At 49.3% G+C, this 21,722-nt stretch overlaps 1 protein-coding gene across 1 annotated transcript in view; it reads left to right on the top strand.

Annotated features, from left to right (window-relative positions):
* Positions 1 to 21,722, top strand: part of NEXMIF (neurite extension and migration factor) — a 167,066-nt gene that overhangs the window by 106,624 nt on the left and 38,720 nt on the right. The window contains 1 exon segment of the mRNA XM_068205190.1: positions 9,470 to 9,604. The gene's annotated coding sequence lies outside the window, so the exon portion shown is untranslated.

Here is a 21,722-nt window from a genome sequence, read left to right as displayed (position 1 = left end):
CCTCCGTGGGGTGACCCGGGGAGCAGCCGAGCCCCGCGCTCGCTCCGAGAGCATCTCTGGAGCCGCTGTTCCGTGGGGTGACCCGCTCGCTGCAAAGTTTGACCCAGGCACGGTGCCAGCCCGAAGGAAGGCTGACAAGTAATCAGGAATCAAAGGAGCCACCTGCACGCCACGGGGAGCCGCTCACCGGGTGGCAGGCGAGCGGTGCCAGCGCTCATCGCCGAGCCTTGTTCTCCAGCCCTGCTTCCCAGGGAGGCGGCACGGGAGGGGGCTGCGCCCTCCCCGGCTTCTCTGGGCCCTCAGCGCGGATTTTGAGAGGGATGCGAGGTGGGATCGGGGCTGTGTGGATGTGCCAGGACACTGCTTCGTCAGGGGGAGAACCGAGGGGGAGGGTTGAGAGCGATGGGGTTGGGCTGGAGCATCTTTGGGGTGCTGATGCTGCAGCACGGGAGAGGGGACAGCCGAGCTGAGCCAGACAATATGTGAAATTCCCACTGCTTCGGCTGTGAACCGCCAGCAAATAGCCCGGGAGGAAACTAAGGCCTTTTTGAGAGCATTTTTATCCTCTGCTGGTTGTAAGAGTGGCCCTGGTGGGTGGAGGGAGGCAGAGGGGTGGCATGGGGTGCAGATGCCACTGTCACTGTGCTGCTCCCGGCTGGCAGCACCCCATTCCCCCTTTGACAGATAGGATTTGTTTTGGACAGGGAGAGCAGGACATGTGTGTGTGGAAGGCACATGAAAATCGCCACCCCCCTCCAGCCCCACGCTGCCCCACACCTGTCGCCTGCAGAAGGATCTAGCCCAATATAGCCAATTTTTGGTCTCCTATTAGGATAGGCCTTGATAGGATCTCTTTTAAACAGCAAGGGAAATTCACTCCCACCATTTTTCAAGGGCTGCAGTAGTGGATTCAGAGCAGTCCCTGCCCTCTCCCTGCTGTGCTCACTGCAAGGCAAGGGGAAGCCGGTCTCCAAAGTGCTGCGAAAGGAAACTCACTCTTGCAAAGCTGGGCCAAAAATGAAGGGTTTTTATAGCATACAAATGTTACCTACAGCTATTTATACACCCTCCTCAAAGGCTATTTATACCCTTCCCTGCTTTTGTGCTGCTGGCTGGAGAATATCCTTACATTCGATGTTTTCGGCAGCGTGGGATGTTCTTCAGCCGTCGCCCGACTGCAAGGACCGTCTGTTTCCAACATCATTCCTGGAAGAAGAGGAGGTTCATGGGCTGCAGCCACTGCCATGCCTCTGAAAGCAGGGTTGGCATCCTGGGTGCCAGTCTGACGAAGGGGAGAAGGGGATGAAATGATCACACTGTTAATGAAAGCCATCCTTCAGAAGGGAGTGGCTCACTGTGTCGAGGGTCAGGAGTAAGTTTCCCTCCCCCTTTCCCACATCGAGGGTCAGGAGTAAGTTTTCCCCCCTTCCCCACATCGTGCAGTCAATCAGGAGCAGTGTAAGGTTATTTTATTGTTTCCAGGAGCGCCGGACCCAGGCTCCCTGCGGGAGGTCGCATGCTTGGCTTGCTGCATCATTGATCCAGCCTGCCAGAGAAATTCTTTATTCCTCTTAAATGTGGACTTGCACTTAGAAAGCAAACAATCCTTTAACGTTTCTAAGGCTGAAAGCAGAAAAACGAGTGGCTTTTGTCATCAGGGATGCTGTCTTTTTTTGATCGCTCTGGGAATCTAAGGGAATGTGCTACCCAACAAAGCAATTTTGTTTAAAAAAAAAAAAGGGGGGGAAAAGGGAAGGGATTGCAGCTTCCTGGATAATTGGGTCTGTCTCCTCTGCATCTACACGGCACTCCGGTGACTGGGTTTGGAAATTGAATGGTTTTCAGGTTTCCCTGACTCACACCATGAAGTTTCCAGTTCAGTCTGTACCGGCCAGCACTGGTGTGCTGAGTTTGGCAGCCACCCCTTCTTTCAGTTGTGGATATTTGCTTATGACAGAAAACCAAAAATGTCTTCATTATCTTTGGAAAAATGCTGTGTCCTGTTGAAACATCATCGCCGTGTCCGAGATTAGTTTTGTTTTTAGAAATGCTGATGGAATGGCTTTTTGTGGGAGGCTTTTCCCAGAGGAGTCTCCAGGAGCAGAACCTGCTTTGCCTTGGTCTGCTGCATTTGAATTTTGCCTTCCTGCAGCTGAGGTTGCCTCTGTCACTGCCACTTATTTACGAGATGTTCTGGTGATGCTGTGTGGATTAGCACTGTCCCTTGTGCCACAGGGCTGTGGTGCAGAGGGAGAGGTGCTCCTGAGCTTTTCCAGCACTGATGGGGCCAGGACAGCATTGAAGCCACTTTCCAATAGCAGGAATTTGGGCAGTAATGCTCCCTTTCAGTTGTTGCTTGGTTTTTCTTATCCCAAGCCAAACTTTTCCCAGGTTGCCTGCAAGTTCTCTGTGCCGCAGGCTGTGCTCTGTTTGCTGCGGATGGGGAGATGGGTGTGCAGTGTTTGTAAATCCTCCTCTCCTCCATTCCCCTCACTACTTCTGTTGTCCCTTTCTCCACAACGATGACAAAGAAGAGACTTTCTGTCATTATTTTGTGCAGAAAGAACCTTCCAACTCCTCCTGAACCTGCGAATGGATTTCTCAACCTCCAGCTATCCGAGGTGTAAATGAGATGGGAGCGGGGGCTTTGCACAAATCCCACCTTCTCGCCAGCAGCCTGCTCCCTGCCTGCTTCATTTGACATTTTTCTCCCCTAATAGGGATTATTTTTTCCAGAAATCCCCCCCCAATTTGTTAATTGTCAGCACTGCCAAGCTGGCGTTGGGAGGTGCTGGCGCTGTGCAGCACCAGGGGCAGGGACCCCCAAATCCTGAACAATCGTGATGTACTGTGCAGCTTGGGCAAAGTGCATTTGTTGCCTTGGAAACAAATAGCAGCAGTGAACAACTCAATGAAATTTATGGAATCAACTTCAATAAATCTTGATGATAAACGTGTAAAAACATACCCAGTTTGATGAAGACCTCCAGTATGCAGATGTGAAGGGTGGCAGTAAGTTATATAAGTGCTTCGGTGCTGATTTTGGGCTGCTACGGTTGTGTTCCTATAATACGGGCTTTTTTTGTTGTTTCTGAGGAAGCTGTCTGCTGCTTTTCATAGATATGGCATTTAATTTTAATTTCCAGGGTATCTTTTAGTTTAATTGGCGTGCTGGATGATTACAGTGGGTTGTTTTGTCTTTTGCAAAGCCTGATTCATATCGAATGTGGGATAAAAATAAAATTGAGAGCGGTGGCAATCCAAGGGAGCACAGAGGGCCACATTGCCCGCCTCCAAGAAGGGTGCAAAATTTCACAAATTAATTAAAGCAGTTATGTAGGACATCTCCCTAATTCCTTGTATCAGCCTGTGAGTGTTACAGATGGGGACAGGTCAGGGATTTTGTAGTTACAGCCAAGCTCTCTGGCAGATTTCACTCTTATGTGGAAAGGTCTCTCTATTTACCTGTGCATAGGGACAGGGTAGGTTTATTGTATCTCAGCCAGTGATATTTTCTACAATTGATATTTTTCGTTCCTGGTTTGACCTGTGGATCGATGAGGGTTCAGGAATATCAGTGAGCTTGTCTGGAGATGATGCTGTAAACCTTTAACACAGCCCTTAATGCAATGAGATGTTCTTCCATTCGTTCCCTCACCTCTTCTCCTTACAGAGACTTTATTTTCACAATTTTCTGCCAGGTCAGGAAGCACTGGGAATGTTTATTTCTTCCTTTCATGGTGTGCTGGGCCCCACTTTTGCCCTTCAGCAGCTGAAGGGGGCTGCATGGGGCCACACTCTCCCTCTGGAGCCACACTCTCCCTCTGTCCCCTCTGCTGCAGCCACCTCGTTCTGCTGGGCTAGCACCCAAACCCAAACCTGCCCCCATGGACAGGGGTGTCAGAGAATCCCAGAATGGGTTGGTTGAAAGGGACCTTAGAGCCCCTCCTGTCCCACCCTGCCATGGGCAGGGACACCTCCCGCTGTCCCAGGCTGCTCCCAGCCCCAGTGCCCAGCCTGGCCATGGGCACTGCCAGGGATCCAGGGGCAGCTCCAGCTGCTCTGGGCACCCTGTGCCAGGGCCTGCCCACCCTCCCAGGGAACAATTCCTAATTCCTAATACCCCAAAATCCCATCCATCCCTGCCCTCTGGCAGTGGGAGCCATTCCCTGTGTCCTGTCCCTCCAGGCCCATGTCCCAAGTGCCTCTCCAGCTCTCCTGGAGCTCCTTTAGGCCCTGGAAGGTGTTATAGGGACATTTTCACCTTTAAGAAACTACCTCCCTGTATCTTAAGCCAATTTCTCTGCAGAGGCCTCTTTTTCCCACCCTGCCCAGTAGGTGCTTTGGTTTTGATGGATTTTGGAGCTCTGTGGAGTGAACTGGTCATCTCTTAACCTTGGCCCTCCCTTTTTCTTCTCTTACACCATCTTTTCTTACTCTTGGAATGAGATTGTTCTAGAAAGTAAGGACTTCATGTTCGTGCTGTCCTTGGACTATCAGTGAGTGAAAAAAAATCCAGCCAGGATCCTGCTTCAGCCCTGGCACCCGGACTGCTGCCGTTGTTTCAGAGGCACCACTTTCATTTGTTGCTTGGATCTGCCCAGATTCCCAGCCAAGCCCTCGTGCTGCTCAGTGTCTTCCAGCCCACAAAGTCAGTGCTTCCCTATGTCAGCCCTAATATTTTGTATGGATTAGGAAAATCCCTGTGGATGTTGAGGAGCACGCCTGTAAATCACCTCAGGTCTGGTACCAGAGTTTGGGATGTGGCTCTGCAGAACCTGGGGCTTGCCCAGGGCTCATAGTGATGGATTTTAATTTATTTAATGCTGGCTGTATTCTCCGCCTTGGCTGGGATCAAAATCTGAGTCTCCCTTAGGTTTCCTCAGGTGTGGAGGGCTGGAAACCCAAAGGGCTTCTCCAGAAACCCCAGGCACATGGGATGGTTGCTGAGCTCTGCTCTGATGTTTACAGACCACCAGAGCTCTCCCCATTAACATACAACTGTATAAGACAGCTTGAACTCCATTAGGAGCTAAATTTAGTGACTCACTAACTCCTTTTTGATATGTTTTTATAATTTCATTGTATTATGACACTTGGTTTTAAATTTGCATGAGTAAATGAGCCTCTTACTAAGTCAGGTAAAAAGATTTTTCACTTATCTACCATGAAATAAGATGTTAAAAAAATAGTGAGTGGAGAAAGCAACGTATCCTTGACATATTTAGTTTACATTTTTTCCAACTGTGCTGACTGAACATTTCTAACCATTAATGATCCAATAAAGCTGTTTGTACCGCTTTAACAGGCTAAATAATTTCACATTAGGAATACATTTTGTAATTAATTTAGTATTTTGTGGGGGAACCCTATTTTTGGATACAAATTTACATTTAATTGCACTCACAATCTGACTTGGAAGATGCAGCAAGTGAAAACTGGCCTTTTATAGTTCACCTCCAAACAGGAAAGTCCATGGAAGCAGTTAACAGTAGTGAACAACTTTAATTGGGATTTCCATTACTTGTTCAATGAATTCCCGCAGGGTTCCTTAAAAATACCCCCTGGGCAGGGAAGCTCCTGCACCTGGTGAAAGATGAGACCACACACCTTCATCCCTGGGGTTCCATGAGCTTCTGATTCACTAACATGGATTTATGGGTTGGTTTTTCCAAGTATTTCTGAACTTTCATTCAGGACAGCCGCGGCAAGACCTGAACAGCTTTGGGATTTGCACTTCAAAAGTATTTTCCCCCTCATTTCCTATTGGAGAAGAGACCACCCAGGGCCCTGCTGCCAGTGGGATCTGGGGGATGTGTTTGGGGAGCATCCCTTTGTTTTGTTCAGGTGATGAGCAGCAAGGAGATGGCACTGGTGATCCTTTGATCCTGACCTGGGCTCTGGTGATGATCTCATGGGGAGGTGAAAGTTCCTCTGTTAATTATCCAGCTTTTTGACTCTCTCCATCTCTCTGGACACCACCAGCTTTAATTTTTTTGGGTTATGATATTTTTTCTTCTTTTTCCTCCCATTTCATTAACAGTGACAGATGCTTTTAATTAAAAAGAAACGACAAAACAAAATCCCGAGTAAAACAAAAAGAGAATATTCTAATTTGGCGTGACATTATGAGGCAGGATGGCTCCTGGCATCCAAGGTATGGAAAAGGTCATCTTCCACAGCTCCAGCCTTTTGCAACAGTGGAATTAAGTTCAAACTCAGGCTGGTTTTGAAGTCTTAAGTCTCTCCAGGGATTCCTTTCATAACATCTTCGAACTGGATAACACTACAGTAAATGAAATACACTGCACTGGATTAAAGGGTTATTTCCCCTGTGTATCGAGCTGACACAGAATCCCAACCCTCAGGTTGCCTCCAAGTTGTCTCTATCTCCTGATCCCCTCCCTGCTTTACATAACAGCTCTTGGAGTTTTTGCAGGGAAAGTTTTGCCATTATTTATTCGGCTTTGGCGCTCGCGGAACAATTTTATGCAGACAGGAGCCGAAATAAAGCAGCTAAGTGGGAAGGAATTTAATGGGCATCAAAACGTGAGGGAAGCAACGCAGGGAAGAGCAGAGCTGCCTCTCCAGGTCTGTGGTGCTGCTCTGTAATTTGTACTGAAACACAAACTGTGGCTGTGCCTGCGTTGCCACTCACACGTTCAGCGCAGAGCCCGCAGTAACAACAGGGCTGAGAAATGCTGCTGTGCTCTGAGCTGGCTGCTCCGGCAGCTACAATTTGTTAGGGGTCGTTTGCAGTGTGTTTTCTTGTAGAACAAATGTTCCTTTTGACTTTGAACTTGGTGCCTGGTGCAGCTCGTGCAGATCTTGTTGAGGGATGGGCACCCAAACTGCTGCCATTTGCTGAGCTCCAGAGCACAGGGGAAACCCAGTGCCTTGAAACCTCCGGCACCGGCTCCTCGAGCTCTGTTGTGCCATCCCATGGCCAGTGCCCTGTGCCAGGCTGGCCCTCTTGATGCTGGGGAAGGTGGCGTCTCCAAGCTTGGCATGGCAAAGCACAGTGGACATCTGTTGAACCTGCTCTGGAACGGCACAAATGGTCATGGTCCTTTGTTTCCCCCACCAGAACACCAATTAAAGACCTGTCCAAAATCATGAGGAGCCTGTGAACCATGAAATCTCCAATAACATTTTGACAAGGAAGAGGGAGAGAACTGTTTCTTCTCCATCCCTGGCTCCTCCCGTTTTATTTTATCCAAGGCTGGCTGGGTCAGATGGAAAACAGGAGTTGTGTTATGAAGCTTTTATTTAAGATAAAATGGATCCTCCATATGCTTGATCCATTTGGGCGTGGCAGGAGCAGGGCACTGTGCTCTGTGTGTCCCCGTGTACCTCTGGATCCTGTTCCCTGTTGAAACTCTTCTCCCACACCATGGTTTTCTGTGAATGTGCTTATGGGTACCTCTGGAATAACCACAGCTCCTCTCAACCAGCCCCAAACCCCTCTCCTAAGAGCTGGAGGATCCATGGGGCTGCTGCTCTTCACGAGGATGGGGAGATGCTCCTGATAATTCTGACGTGCTTTGTCTCCATGAACTTTAGGGATGAGGGACCTGGGGCTCTGTGGAAGGTGCTCAGCAGGATTTGTCCCTGCTGAAGGATTTCTGCTGGCAAGGAGGTGACCCCACAGGCATCAGGTTCCTCTGTTTCCAAGTGTTATTTGCATATAAACACCCACACGCATTAAGAACATGGGAAATGATACTTTGGGGATTCTGCTGTCCACGAGTAATTAAAATCAACGATGTTTTTAGACTTCCCTCTTACTGAACGATCTGGGAGCAAAAGCAAGGGCAGGGAATTGCATCTGCTGGGTGGCTAGAGGTACCCTCACGCTCCCACAGCCTCTGAGATGGTCGCTGTCTTTCCAGGAGGTCTCAAATCTCCCTGGAAAAGCTGGGACATATTGAAAATACGCTCCGAGCTTTTAGCACTTCCTCCAGATTATTTCTTCAAGTATTTAAAAATATATTTTATAGCACTAAAATAAATGTTAATGAGTCGGCATGGCTTGGGGCTAACAATAGTATTTCTATTTCCATCCAGCAGCCTGGCAGGGCATTTGGCGATGGAAGAGCTGGATGTGGAGACCTGGCTGGTTTTTTCTGACTCGGTCCTTGATGTCTTGAACAGTTTTATTCTCTTGTGCTTTACTTTCCCTGTTTTGCTAAATAGCAATGAAAAAGATTCCTTGCTTTGTTCAGACACCTGGGATTTATCAAAGGCCTCTGGGCAAGTGTTAAATGCTGAGCTGGGTATAAAAAGCGTTATTTAGTGTTATGTTTATACCTCTTCAATGTTAGCATGTATTTTTATAAACTCCTTGCGGTGACCTTTGTGTTTTTCCAACCAAGCAGACAATCTCCTTGACTCGGGGGGTTGGTTTTTTCCACTGCCTGCCATGGCATCTTCCAAGTGATTTTGTAAATATGCTTTTTTTGGGGTGTTTTCAGTGTTTGGGCTGGGACTCATGGTGCTGGAGGTGCCAGTTGCCTACAGAGGATGGGAGCGTTGCCATGAGGAAAATAATAGCATGGAAGTCCATTCCTCTCATTCCACACCTTCCTTGTTTTTCTCGGCTGCAATCAAAGGATATTTTGAGGATCCCAGGCTGCCATGTTCGATGGGCAGTGATTTGGGGAGTACCCCAAGCCTTAAGGAGCCTGCAGAGGAGCAGGGTGTGGGGAGAGGTGTAGGAGTAAATGGGATGGCAGGAATTCAACCCTGGCACCGTGTCAAAGGCAGCGAGCCCTGCTCGGAGCAGCTGCGTTCCCCGGGACTGCAGGAAGCCAAATGGTTTGTTTGTCTGTTTACATGGATATGTGGGGCTGTGTAGGGGAAAACCACTTAGCAGAAATTCTGCTATTAAAGCAGATGGTGGGAGATTAATCTGGTTTTTAGGGGGGTACTTGCTGCTACGATGACCACGTTATTAATTCCTTCCTGTGCTAGGAGTCCTTCCATCGTTGCAGGGGATGGGGGAATTGTGTTTCCTGAAGCTCTCTCTCTCAGCTCCTTCCTCGCTTCCTCACAAGCTGATGTGGTATTTTGGGAAGCAGAGGAGCGTTCTGTCAGGGTTGTTGTTGCAGTTTCTCTACCCCTGCTCCTTCCATGCTGTCCTCTGCTCCAACCCTTTCCAGTGCTCCCATGGCAGTTCCAGCTGCCTCCTGGCCCACCTGCAGACCAGCAGCAGCCCCTTTGCTGCTGCTCAAACGCTGGTTGTTAGCCTGGATTTCCTTTTTTCCCTTCCATTTTAGAAATTGCTCTTTTTCCCCCCTGCCGTATCACTGACAGCCACATTCTCCTTGACAGTTGTGATATTTGTATGTGTGCATAAAAACAGTAGGAAGCATTTATGTAGGTGTCACTAATTTAATTTAATATAATCTGATCTGTACGTATAGGGGAGGATTGCTCTGTGCTGAAAATGCTTCTCTTTATTTTACAGTCTCCATCGTCATCAAATACAACTCCTGTCATTCTCCTCTTCCATTCACCTACCCAAAGACCAAATCTGGAAATAGTAACCAAAAGAGAAGCCCACGTCACGCACAGAGCAGGGAAAGGTTGAAATAATTGAAGGGTAAGTGATTTTTTTTCACTCTTATTCTGTGTGTAAAGCTACAATAGGACGTGCAAGACTGTGCAAAGAAGCTGTTAAGCACACACACATCTGCTCTGTGTGCAAAGTGGAAAAAATGACTGAAATGCTGCTTTGCTGATCAAAGCAAGGTGAGAAGGTGCCCTGGAGGGGCAGTTTGGGGTGTTGGTGCTGGTTCTGCTTGCCCTGGATCTGTCTGTTCCTGCCTGGGGGGAAGCAGAAGCTCTGCACAGGTTGGCATGGCTGTGGCTGGTCTGAAGGAGCTCCCCAGCTGGGAGGGAGCCGGGATATCGGAGTCTCCCGCTGCTGAAGAGCTCTTGTGTCATTTCCTTCTCTCTTCCCCACTTCAAACCCCTCTCAGCTGGGGTGGTGAGCTGTGTGCGTGGGGCAGGATGTTTTGCCTTGCTCCCGCTCTCTGCAGTCCCTCAGCTCCGTGAGCTTTTCCTGGAGAGCGAGCTGGCAGTGCCTGTGCCGGGATTTTCCGAAGGGAAGCGTTGATGGGGGCTGGAGGAGGCACAAACTGGCAGAGCCAGGAGCCCTCTCCCTGGAAATGTTTGCCTTCAGGCTTTCCTTTTGCTGCGAGGGTGGTGGATGAGATAGGAGGAGATAGAAAATCAGCTTTTGTGAAATCCAGAACCCTGGCTGAAGCATTAGTGAGCTCCAAATGGTGGGGAGTTCGTTTTTCCACCCCATTCCCATCTCTGTGCTTGCATATATTGTATTTCCACACATGTTCTCGTGTAGATGGACAGGATACACCTTCGCTTGTATTTGAGAACTTCTCTTTCAACAGCTGGGTTTTCTGGTTTATTGCTGTTGTGGGTTTGGTTTTTTTTTTTTGGGTTTTTTTTTTTTTTTCCTGCAATGTTTGTTCATGCAAAATTCATATCTGGGAAGGGCATCTTAAATCCCTGCTTCTGAGTCAAAAAGGGAAAGTATGGAAGTGAAAAGAGAGATTGTATCGTTTAAGAAATATGATTCATGAATTAATCCTCGTCTGCTCCACCATCTGTGGCGTGTGTTTCAACACAGAAATCCTGGGTTATATCTCTTTAAAAAGCTTGCTTCTTTCTGATTGCCTGAGTTTGCTGCAGCTCTAATGGGGAATTTGCTTCTTTCTGGGGAGAGAGTGATGGGATTTATTCACAGCCTGGTGAGTGCCCCCACCTGTGTCCAAGCTGTGGGTCAGCTGGACCTACCAGCTGAGGAGGCTGCAGAGCTCTTTGTTTTGGGAGGTGCCAGCTCTCTGTGAAGTGCCATGAGCCTGATGTGCAGGCAAAGCTTGTGCATGGCTGTTTTTGCTGTGGAATTGTGGCTGGATCTCTGGAGCAAGAGATGGGCAGTGATGGCGGGAGGTGCAGGAGCCTGTCGAGATCCTTCTGAAAAAGAAGTGACTCTTTCTGAAATGGACGGGAGCTCCAGAATATAAAGCATTGACGTAGTTCCCATCCTCTGTTTCTTGGTGATGTTTTTGTGATTTCTTTGTAGATAAAGAGAGAGAGGAGGTTTCCCATCTTGCTCCCAAAAACAAGCTGCCATGCTTTGTGCTTCCAGGAGAAATGGGGGAGTTTTGGGGATGACCTTTTCCTGGTTTGCTTCTTTAAATTGTTTCCCAGATTTTTGCAGGGAACAACTTTCCTTTTTAAACATATTTCTCAGGTTCCTCTTCCTGAAGCAGGTCAGACCCAGGACGGGTGAGCCCTTTTCATCCTTCCTGGACAGAGTCCCTGAGCAGGACAGTTTCAATCCTGCATCCACCATCAGGGCCTTTCCCGGATCGCTCCTTTTTCTGGTTATGGGATTTGCCCTATCCCTTTTCTCTCGTGCCTCATGTGAGATACTGGTAAAAGCTGGAGTGTTTTCCCTGTTGTTCTGGAGGGGGATCCGAGTTGCTGGAGGTGGTGGATGTTGGGTGCCCTTGCCACAGCTCACGGTGGCCTCAGCCCGTGGCTTGGTGATGCTCCCACGTGGCCACAGCCCCCCCGTGCCAGTGCCACTGGTGTGAGCACAGCCCTGGCTGGCTCTGCTGGTGCTGATGGATGGAGGTGATGCAGGAGCTGAGTCCCTCAGTGAGATACTGTGGGTTTATTGCCTTCCCATTCATCCTGTTTTCACGCCTTTCTGCCTCCCTGACTCACTGCCATCCAGCCTTGCCTTGCAGTTCCTGTTTGCTCTGGGAACACACACTGGACAAGGCTGGAGCAAAGCCCTGATGCTTCCCATTGCCTTGGGAGCTTCTTTTCTAATTGAGCATCTAAAGCTAGGACGGGAAAGGAAAATGCCTTTTTTTAGGAGCAGCAGTAAAGTGTTAAAAAGAAGGAGGATGTGGGGGATGCTCTGTCCTGTGTCCACGTGCTGAGCCCATCGAGGCTCTTCCATAGTCCCTTAAGAAATGTTTTCTCATTCCCTACATTATCACAAATCCCTTCCTGCCCACTCACCAGGGAACCCTTGGATGTGCAGGTGCTTCGTGACAAAAAAAGTCAACTCCACAAGCACCCAGAATCCCAACACTACCATAAATAGCTGTGTCTGAAGGGAAAAGGGTGTCAGCAGTGGTTCGGCAAATGTTCAACCCAAACTGGAATTAGGCTGAAATAATCCCTGTCCCAGGGACAGGACCCAGGGCACGGCTGGAGCTGGGCCAGGGCAGGGTTAGGTTGGATATAAGGAAAAGGTTCTTCCCCCAAAGGGTGCTGGGCACTGCCCAGGCTCCCCAGGGAACGGTCCCAAGGCTGCCAGAGCTGCAGGAGGGTTGGGATACTGCTCCAAGGGGCAGGATGGGATTGTGCCCTGTGCAGGGTCAGGAGCTGGATTCAATGAATCTTGGCAGGCCCTTCCAGCTCAGGATATTCCGTGTTTCTGTGGCACACCCCTGCATGGCAAATGCTGGTGGGAGTACAGGCCAGATGGGTTCCTGGCTCTGTCCATCTCACCTGCACAGACACGCCTGGACATTCACAGATTCTGCCAGTAACCTGCTCATTCCCTGTGTGCCTTTAAATATTTCACCATTTTGTGTATTTCTTAATTGCCTCAATCATTTTTGTTCGGTGAGAGTTTCTAAGCTTGTTTGCCATCCTTTATCTGCCCCATGCTAGTCTGGGAATCAGAGATGGTTTTCTGGGGGCTCTCCTGCAAACCTCCACCCCTGTCAGGTGTGTGCTGGTCCCCCCTGTGCCAGCTGATGCTGGTAATCCTTTTCCAAAGTCTCCATAAAACAAGGCTTATGGACTTTGTGCCTGGACAATGTCCTGTGTTTACATGCATGGCCAGTTTTGGCATTTTTTGAAATACTTTCAGCACCCACAGAAGCATTGCTGCTAAAAAAATCCCACCGAACCAACAAGAGGTAAAACAAATTCTATCAGAAATGGGAAACAGAAGCAGTCCAGGCAGATTCCATTAGCCACAGGTTTTACTTTCTGTTTTAAGCTTTGATTAAAATCAGCAGCTTTTATTTAAAGTTAAAAAAAAAAAGTATTTATGCTCACCTTTATTTCCACCAGAGTGTGGGGTTTTACATGAGGGGTCTGGTGGATGCCCCCAGCCTCTCCTCCCTCTGCAGGGTCCCCTCTGAGCACAAAGTGTCCCCTGGCAGGGTGGCAGTGCTGGTGGCAGAGGACATGTGCCTTTCCTCCAAGGTTTCTTGTGGACAAAGAAAGGAGAAGCACTGATTGCCCCTCAATTCTTTAGGACCCCAGCGAAACAGCTGCTTGTTTCTCCTAAACAATTATGCCAAGACGGAAATTGGCTGGTGTCTGTACGGACTTTCTGGATGGGGAAAATTAAGCAGCAATAGCTGGAAAAATAATATGGGCTATGAGATAATAGATGCCTGAGGGATAAAATTAAGCAGTATTTTAAAACGAAGGAAGAGGGTTTGGCAATAAATAGTTTGCCTTTGACTTCCTTTTGTTTGCCAGAGGACTGATGTTTGGAAGAGGTTGTCCTGGGCTGTATTTTCCAAGCAGATGTAGGAAAATAGTGAAGGTATGGAGGATTTTCAGTCCCTCCCAGAAGGCTGGTGCCAGGCTGGGGTGCAGCTCACCCTGCCAGCACTGCCTGCATGTTGGATGTGACAGGGATGTGGCACTGGAGCTGCTGTGGGAAATCCCACCCTTGCAGGGGGATGTTCTGAAGAGAATAGCAAGGTTTACCAAACAAAATGGGCACAGGATTGGGTTTAAATGCCATGGGGAGCTCAGAAAGCCCAGGAAGGAGTGGTGGCATGTTCAGCATCCCAGCAGGGTCCCAGTGGAGGTGATGCCCACTCTCCCTGGGTGCTGTGCTGTGCAGAAGCCCCTTCTCAATAATGCCACGACAGTGGGATTTGGTTTTCTTCTGCCATCTCTCCATAATGTGCTTTTAGTTACAGCTCCGTGAGCACCTGGCTGAGGAGGAAATGCTGTTTTCTCCATTTCAGGTGCCTCCTCAGGGTACCACCTGTGCACTTGTGCACAGGGAATGTGCCAAGGTGGGCTGGAAAACGCCGTGCTTGCCTCCTGGTGCCAGTGGGAACATCCTGGGGAGTGCAGGATTCTCTCTGCTCCAGGGGCACCATCGTGGGCAGAGCTTGTTCCTCTTCACTTTGCATTAAATAAAAGCACAGTTCACACAGAGCTGCAGCCCCTAATCCCACCTTCCCAGGACTGGATTCGGGTGCAGCAGGTTGAGATACGAGGTCTTTAGCCCAGGCCAGCTGCTGAGAGCTTCTAATTTCACAGATCTCAGGGAAAGCCTCCCTGCCAGGTGGGGGATTTCCTCAGAGTGGATGGATCTCAGGGGAGTTCGGAGTCCTGGCAGTCCCCAGGAGCTGACTGGAACTTGGGAATGCTCAGCACCTCTGCAAACGAGGCCAAACTGCCTCGTGCATCCGGAATGGAATCATTAAGTCGCTGTGCATTGAGACTCTGTTTTTATTCATGGAGTGTAATGTGATTCATTTGCCCTTTTGCTCTCGTGTTGAGAAGGCCATCATCTCGTATGCATCGCTGGCTGCAGGCACAGCTCTGCTTAGTTATTATTTTTAGGGTTTTTGGCTGGGAGGGAACAGATATTTTCATCATGTGCAGAGTGGCTGCAGAGCTGAGTGGCCACAAATCTGGTGCTCTCCCAGCCCTGGTGGGGAGCATTTAGCTGAGCTCAGCTCTCCTTCTCCAAACCTGCCCGTGAGGATCCTTTATCCTGCTCCAGCCCCTCGTGCCAGGGCAGTGCTGGAGCCCCTGCACCTCATCCAGGGCAGGAGGGGCACACTGGGGGAACAGCATCCTTGGTGTCCTGGTGACACCCAGTCCCCACCAGCTCCTGCAGAGGGGGGTTAGATGTAGGTAGATGTGGTAGAAGTAGGATGGGACCTTGCTCTGCCTGATGAACTGAGTAAAAATGGGTGAAGGACACGGAATGCTCACTGCTGCAGGTGCTCTAGTGCAGCCAAGGAGGGAAATTATTCCTCCTTGGAGTTAAAAGAGGAAAGACACCAAGCAGGGCAAGAGCAAAGGATACAAAAGGATGGACAAAATGATTTTTTTTTAAATGTTAGCATGGGAAGCATAAATTAATCCACTAATTGCTAAAGAATATTAATGAGTGAATCAGTTGGAGTCACTACCTCTCATAGTGGGACAGGCCCAGAGCATTTCAACTCTGCATGTTGGATCTCCACCTGCAAAACAAGTCAGAAATTCCCTCGAGCCCTGACTGTGGTGGCCAGTCCTTTTTAATCACAAAGCCCCGAACTCTGTCCTGCTGGCAGATTCAAGTGGTCGCCCTGCGTGGCCCAGTGACCATCTCCAAGTCCTCAGGTGACCCTGGGTTCCTGATGCTGCAGGGTCACAGCACGTGTGAAAATCAGTGGGATTTTAGAAGCAAAGGGCAGGAGGAGGAGAGTTAACTCAATGTGTTTCTTTTCTTTTTTTGCCTTTTCCTCTTCTTTGTTTTTTTATCTCCTATACACTTCAGAGCCCAAATCCATGCTGGGAAGGACCCACAGAAAATAACATCTGAGGCACAGGCAAGGGGCAAGGCATGAGCATAGTGCTTAAATTGATGATTTTCTTACACTTTGTCGATGGGGAGGCATAAAAGAGGGTCAGGTGTGGATAAAGATAAGGGGATAGGGTTTTCAGAAGAGCTTGGAGCCAGTTTGGGAAGGGGAGGTTTTTAGCCTCCAACAGTTTGGGAAGACAAAAGAGGTGGAAGCAGGGAGGTAACAACGCGACCTTCTCCGCTCTTTGTTTGCAAGAAATGCACAAATTGCTGCTGATACTGCTGAGTGCTTTCCTGCTGCTTTGTGGCTTGATTTGGAGCTGCAGCCCTTCTGAGCCTGGTTCCTGACTTCCAAAAAAAACCCCCAAAACCAGAAACCCAAACAAAACAACCAAACAAATCCTGGCCAACAGAATCATAATCGTTCCCTCCGTGGTGCCTGCTGGGAGGACCAGGACACCAACACCTTCACCTTGCATCAGCCTTAGATCCTGGGTGGATTTGGTACAGATTAATGCATCTTGGAGAGTTCTAGAAAGGTCAGAAACAGAGAAGCAGCTCTAATAGCAGTGTAGCAACCAGCTGGCTGCATTGGGTTTCGTTTTAGTGCCATAGTAACACCAGGAGCCTTGGTGTCAGTACTGTGCCCACTGAATGCCAGTGCCCCCCTCTTTTTGTCAAGAGACAAGCCCATAAGAAGGTATTTTCTTCCTGAAGAATTTCTCTGAGGCAGTAATGGGCTTTTTGGAGGGTTTGGTGCTTGTACCCAGAGATGTAAGGTGGGTGATTTACAAGGCACTGTGCAAATGCCAAATTGTTAGGCAGAACTGCTGCTGATTTAGAAGGCAGTTAAAGCTCTGAATGTGCCAAGTGCCAGTAGAGTGTTTCTACAGATGGAATAACTGGAAATATTGGAGAGATTCCAAAGGTTTAATCAAATTCAACCAGGTTTTTTCCCCTTTTTCTTATTTATTTATTTATTTATTTATTTTTTAACTGCAGAATTCTCTGAGGAATGCGGGTTTAAATAGTAGATTATTCCACTGCCTTCAGTAGCGTGGGGGAGATTTTTACAGATGAATATAAAGCAAACACACAAGACTTTGAAGCAAACACATAAGTGGGTCTGTAAACGAGGGCTGGAGCAGCAATGCCCTGAAATGCTGGACCAGAGTAGGGAACATCTCAGATTTCCTGGCAGGAGGCTCCTTGGAAGCAGAATGATGGGTTTGCAGTCCCTCAGCACAAAGGGAAGTGGCAGCCACAGTGTCCCTGGTCCAGTTCTGCTGGACCCAGGCAGGTTTTGGTGGGATTCTGGGCATCCTCTCCGTGCTCACAGTGCAGTGCTGGGACATGCATATGTTTCTGCACAGATGCCCACCTTCCCCTAGTCTTGTTGACAGCCTTTCCAAGGCTTCTTATTTAGCCAGACCATATGTGCTTGGGCATGGAGATAGTGGGATGTGGAAAGAGCAGCGCATTATCCTTGGGCTGCAAACACCATCAGGAGCAATTCCCAGCAAATTCTGCCGGCGCAGAGATCCAGAGCTGCTGATCCTGCACCGCTGGGCACACGCAGCCATCGGGGGCAATTCCTCCCCTCATTTGTCAAAACCAGGGTCCAGAAAGCCATTTTCCTTTGTTCTATCCCCAAACCAGCTCTTGCCATCCATTCTTTGAATATTCGTCCATAGCATGGATGGAGGCCATGGGGGAGAGGGGAAATGGTGTCTCCAGGGGAAGCTTTGCTGCTGAGGACCACGCTGGGGAAGGGGTTGGAGATTTTTCCTGGGGTTTCCCTTGCTGGTACAGAAAATGAAGAGCCTGTCCCCATTTCTGGCAGCAGGGTTTTGTTTGGAGGCGAGGTGGCAGGGCCAGGGTGTGGCTGTGAGGAATGGCTGTCCCAGGAGCAATGCTGGGACACCGCTGGAGCTTTCACCTTGCTGGGTGGGGTTTTTTTCAGCAGAAGTTTTGGGTTTTGCAGATGGCCTGATTTGATCCATTAATTGTCATTTATTTATTCTTGTAAGAGGAGAAGTTTCCTCCTTTTCCTGGAGTGTTTGGTATTGATCCTCCCTGGATTTGGGGGCCGTCCCTCCGAGGTGCTGCCATACTCCTGGCACAGACCCCGTGTGGCTCTGAGCTGTGTTTCTCATGGAATAAATGGCTCCAAAGCCATTAGCCTCAATGCCACAGTCTGCTGCTCCTGCTTTCCTGCCCCCACCTCCACCCTGCCATTGATCCAGCCTGCTCCCTGCTTGCTGCAGTCAGGGCTGCCTCTGCTGCTGCGCACAAATTGCCTTAAAATTGAATTGGTTAAAACCTTTTCATAAACATTCCCTCCCCTTCCTGATCCTGGCCACTGCGCCAGTCAGAGCTGGAGCTTTCATGTGATTTTATCTGGCCAAGGGGTGGGGCAAGATTCCCAATTTTATGGGTGTGTTTGTGTGGGGATTTTTTTAAAAGTCAGTGTAAAAACTAAAGCTGCTGTGGTTCTAGGAATCGGGTCCCTGAAGAAACTGTTGTCTGTCTATGAATCTGTGTCCTCGGTGGTGTATCCTGCTCAAAGGATGTCCTGGTGTGCCTCAGCTCCTCCTGGCTTTGCAGGGATGGGGATTCTCTCTGTGCCATGTGCCACCAGCCCCTCTGAGATGAGAGCTCCGTCAGCTTCGAGGCACCAGGATCATTGTTTTCCTGCTGATGAGGTTGTGGTCTGACCAGAGGCAGTTGGGAGATGTGGAGTTGGGGTATTTTGGAGGTGTTTAGCTGGTGTAACACCCCGGGGTACAGCAGGTCCACAGCAGGATGGTGGTGATGCCTGGGATTTTGGAGCACATCCCTCCAAAGCACCTGGGGACTGCAGGGAGGAGGTGAGCCCCTGCTCACCTCCCTGGAGCTGGGGAGATGTGCTCACCTACAGAGGTGTAAATGCCTGGGGCTGCAGGAGCACTCTGAGCCAGTGGCACAGGAACTCTCTGTGTCAGACACATCCAAACACAGCTGTGCTGATGCCAGGAAGCTTTTGTAAGGACTCTGGAAAGAAGGCTTGGAAATAAGAAATGGTTTTGCAGGTAGTTTTAAGTGTCACCCCGAAAAAGGTGTGTTTGTACAAAAGGTGGCACAGTGCTGCCAGCAGCTGGTGATGTTCCATTGTCCCTCATTCACCATCCATCCCTCCAAACTCCTCTTCAGGCCAGATACTCTCACAAGGGCCCTTCTGCAGCAATGTTTATCTCAAGTGCTGCTATATCAGGATCCATCTTGTCACAAGATCATCTGCACCCAGTCGAAGCTCTGAGGGTGGAAAAGCTCTCAGACATGAGCTCTCTGCTCCTCTGGGCCTGGTCTTTGGTGCTGCCGAGAAGCTGGATCTGGTGGGACTTGCTTGGATCTTCCTTGTGGGGTGTGACCCATCCCAGAGTATCCCTAGCGTGGAGGGCCCAGCCCAAGGTGGGTCATCGTTCTCCAGGAGGTGACAGGACCCAGCTGAGTCTCAGTCCTCTGGCACCCTCTTAGCCAGTTTGGAAATCTGCCTGAATTCAGCCTTCTCCTAGGATTCCTCCTTCCTGCCCTTGCCCAGGGGCTCTTGATCCTGCAGTCTCTGGAGCACCCCTTGCATGTCCTGGAGAATATCCTGGCTGGGCTTTCCCAGCACTTGAAAGTTTCCTTTTGTGCTACACTGAAAGCTGTTTGAACAAGCTCCTGCAGGAATATTTCCCATGCCCACAGCTCCTCCCTGAACTCTTCTCTAACATTGTCTGCAGGAGGTGATGGTGTGAAAGGACAGCAGACACGTCTGGCACTGTGAAGCCTCGTTGTGCCCTCACCCTGTGACCTCTCTGCCTGCTGTGACTCCTCCACCCTTGTCTCTTGATGGCAAACATGGTGCTGCTGCATCCAGTAAATGTTTCTGTGTCATGACATCTGTACAGGCTTCTTCTTTGGCTATTTCACAAAGAATAATTGTTACAAGAAATCAGTGTGGTTAATGATGGTGAGGCCCTGGCCCAGAGCAGACCTGGCTGCCCCTGGATCCCTGGAATTGTCCAAGGCTAGGCTGGACAGGGCTTGGAGCAACCTGGGACAGTGGGAAGTGTCCCTGCCCATGGTGGGGGGGTGGAATAAGATGTTCCTTAAGGTCCCTGCCAAGCCAAGCAATTCTTTAAGTCTTATTGACAGCCCCGATGCTCACCCAGAGAACCCAACACCGGTGGTGCAAATTTATTTGCACATTTTGGTTCAGACAGGGCCACCTTCAAGTGCAGACAGCAGTTTCAGTTTCTGTAGGTGTTGTCATTCCTGGTGTCCTGTCAGGCAGGAGGTGGTGGTGCTGCTGCTGCTGGTGTCAGGCTCAAAGCAGGCTCAGCAATAAACCTTCTGTCAGGAAATCCTTGGTTTACTCCTGCTCTGGGGCCAGACTGGAGCTGGAGGTGAGGGGCTGCTGCCAACACGTTGTGGTCCCAGCCCTTCTTCTCATCCTCAAGCTCTTTCTTGACATCTGTTTTGAAATGTTACTACCCCTGGAGCCTGATTCCCTCTTTTCTCCCAAGAAAAAGAGAAGGACATTGCCTGGACAATGCTGTGTGTCCGTGTTTTACAGCGCTGACCTCGTGTGCCACAGCCAGGTGCCAGCCCAGATCTGCTGAGGTTTGTTTGGCTGTGCCATCCTGCCCTTGCTGGAGAGGACAGGACAGGACAGGGAGTGACACGAGGTGCAGCCTCAAGCACCTCTCACCCGAGGGGCCTCTGAACTCAGGCAAACTGAGTGCTCCCCGTTGGGGTTTTCAAAGGAGGGAGATGGAATCCCACCCCAGAATGAGATTATAAACCAGAATCTCCTCTTCTGGGACAAGTGCCCCAAAGAACAATGTTTTGAGGCTCTCTCTCAGGTTTTCGTCTTTTTTTTTTTTTTTCAGATGGAACAGAACATTTCTTTCCAAGGAAATAGAGAAAACATGAACTGTCTCTTCCACTCCGTAGTGATTTTTTTGGCAGCTCCTGGTAGTTGTTCCCCTGCTTTGGAGCTGACAGGGAGGCACTGGGATGTCCCTGGAGCCATCCCCCCCCTGGGACCTGCTTCTGCTCTTCTCTCCTTCCCCTTCCCACATCACCCAGTGCTCATCCTGTGGCTCTTGGCCAGACAAGGAATTTAGTATTCAGGAAGTTGGGAAGTTTGACTGTCCTTGGTCTAATTAGTTCCTGAAGCACAGGGGAGCTCAGATCACAGTTCAAATGGCTGTAATTTGAGTGAGCTTGAGACAATAGGAGAGGATTAAGTAGCAAAATTGTGTCTATTACTTTGGCCAAAAAAAAAGGAAAAACTATTCAATTTGAGTAGAATATATAATTTTCCAAGCATGAGGGTTAGGTATTAATATGGGCTTGGCAGAGTTCATCATTTGTAAGACTGCACTGAGAGTTCTTCGCATGCTGAGATCTGAGATCAAGGCTGGAAGTCAAGCACAACTTTCTGGAAATTCTCCTCCGAACAAATAATTGGCCTCAACAGAGAGGTGACTGGGGAAGATTTAATTGCTTATTTTTGTAGGAGGTCCTCCTAAATGGTCTTCTGGTCTTAAACCCTGTGGACATCTATAAAATGTTGGAGGTGGCTTTTCTCAGACAGGGTCCCTGCAGGCATCTGCCTCCTTTTCCAGGCTTAGAGCTTCCCTGAAGGGGATCCATCTCCAGGGGTCTCTCCCCTCAAAAGGGCATGGTAGAAACACAAAAGCCCAAACACCCTGGGGATTCAAAATAATGCAACCTGGAGTGAAAGCCTGGCTTTTCCCCCTGTCTCTCTTGGCAGCAGATGTTGGAATCCAGGTGTTCTGCACGCAGAGGGCTGCAGCAGCCGCAGCCCCGCGCATGTGCTGCGTCCCTGGGAGTCCTGAGTGGTGTTTTCATGCTTTTAGTGGTATTGTGCAAGGCATGGCTGAGGGACAAAGTCATTCTTTGTCCATCTAGAATGGGTAAATGGTGTATTTTATATTTTTTTTCTTTTATAATACTGTGTGCCTGCATCTGTTCCGATAGGGGAAAAACAATGCTAATTGGAACATTTGAAGGGGTTTGGAATGAACGAGAACAAACATTACCAGGATGAGAAATTTAA

The sequence above is a fragment of the Anomalospiza imberbis genome, chromosome 14 (genome assembly GCF_031753505.1).
Source record: "Anomalospiza imberbis isolate Cuckoo-Finch-1a 21T00152 chromosome 14, ASM3175350v1, whole genome shotgun sequence".
Taxonomy (NCBI): domain Eukaryota; kingdom Metazoa; phylum Chordata; class Aves; order Passeriformes; family Viduidae; genus Anomalospiza; species Anomalospiza imberbis.
This window is presented reverse-complemented; position numbering and strand designations above follow the sequence as displayed.